Genomic DNA, 1,634 nt, shown 5'->3' with positions numbered 1-1,634 from the left:
TTTCAGTCATGATTTCTTCCAATGCCTTTTCAATCCCCTTTGTTCTTTCTTCCCCTTGTGGAACCCCTATTATGCATAGATTGACATGCTTTTTATTATCCCATAGGTTCCTTATATTGTTTTTATTGGTTTTTATTTATTTTTCTCACAGCTGTTCTGATTGGGTACTTTCTGTTGTCCTGTCTTCTTAGTCACTTATTTGTTCCTCTGTATTATCTAGCCTGCTTCATACAGCCTTTAAATCAGCTCTCATCTCAGCAATTAAGTTTACCAATTCTACTTGTCTCTTCTTTATAGCTTCAATTTCATTTTTGATGTATTTTTATATCTGTAAACACTATCTCTTTTAGATCCTTCAGTACTTTGATCACTCCTTTTTTGAAATTTTGATCTAGTAGGCCATCAATGTCTATTTCACTGATCAATCTTTCAGGGGATTTCTCTTCCTCTTTTAATTGGGAGCAGTTCCTCTGCTTCATCATCTTGCTCATATCTCTCTGGCACTGTGACTTATAGAGTATCAGTTGCCTATTGTTGTCCTTAAGTTGCTTGTTTACTTATCTATCTAATGCCTATGCAGGAATAAAACTAAAAAAAGAGAGAGAGTATTTTAAAAGAAGGCGAAAAAAGTTTGAAAACAGTGTATAATGAATAATAGTAAAGCAAGTTGAGTCAGAATAACAATCGAGTTGAGACATCTTTTAAAATCCTTAAAAAAAAGGAGGAAAGCACAATAAACAATATTTGAAACCTGTGTATAATCAATAACAGGAAGTCAAATCCAAGGGAATTAAAAGTGAAATGAGGTGGATATTTAAAAATAATAATAAAAGAAATTTAAAAGAGAAAATCAAGAAAGATCTAAACTGGAGACATGTACATTTGTTTAAAAAGTAAAAATTAAAAAGGTAATATAAAATAGAACATAAAAAATAAAAGAAAATGAGAGAATTTTAAAAGAAGGGAGGAAAAAAGTTTTTTAAACTATATATAATCAATAATATAAGAGCACGTTGAAGCAGAATAGTAATTGGTTCAGGCGTCTTTTAAAAACCTTTTAAAAAGGAGAAAGGGCCAAAAAGAAATTTGAAACCTGTGTATAATCAAAAACAGGAGATCAAAACTAAGAGAAATAAAACTGAAATGAGGTGGATTTTTAAAAATAATAGTAATAAAATATTTTTTAAAAAATTTAAAATGGTTTAAGACTGGAAGCGTATATAATTGTTTAAAAAGTAAAAATGGGGGGGAGGGTATAGCTCAGGGGTAGAGCGCATGCTTCGCATGCATGAGGTCCTAGGTTCAAATCCCCAGTACCTCCATTAAAAAAAAAATAATAAAGAAAGAAACCTAAGTACCTCCCTCCCCCCCAAATAAATAAATAAGTAAAATGTTTTTTAAAAAAGTAAAAATGAAGAAGGTAATAGAAAATAGAACAGATTAAAAAATCTAAAGGGGAGGATGTGTTCTCCTGGAGACTATGTGCTCTTAATGATTTTATCGAGAGGTCTTTCTGCATTTACACTGTTTCATGAACTCAGCTTGCTGCTTCCAGATGCCCTGCATTGGCCCCCTCATCTGTGCTGCTCCCAGTGCCTGTCAGCAAGCAGATCACGCCCCCTCCCAACCCTATG

The 1,634-nt window shown here is 32.7% G+C and overlaps 1 non-coding gene across 1 annotated transcript; it reads left to right on the top strand.

Moving 5' to 3' along the window:
- The first annotated feature begins 1,249 nt into the window (after nucleotides 1–1,249).
- On the top strand, nucleotides 1,250–1,322 carry TRNAA-CGC. Its single transcript has one exon. It is a non-coding gene; the product is annotated as a tRNA-Ala (tRNA).
- The last annotated feature ends 312 nt before the right edge of the window (nucleotides 1,323–1,634 follow it).

Source organism: Camelus ferus, chromosome X (genome assembly GCF_009834535.1).
Source record: "Camelus ferus isolate YT-003-E chromosome X, BCGSAC_Cfer_1.0, whole genome shotgun sequence".
NCBI classification, from domain to species: Eukaryota; Metazoa; Chordata; class Mammalia; order Artiodactyla; family Camelidae; genus Camelus; species Camelus ferus.
This window is presented reverse-complemented; position numbering and strand designations above follow the sequence as displayed.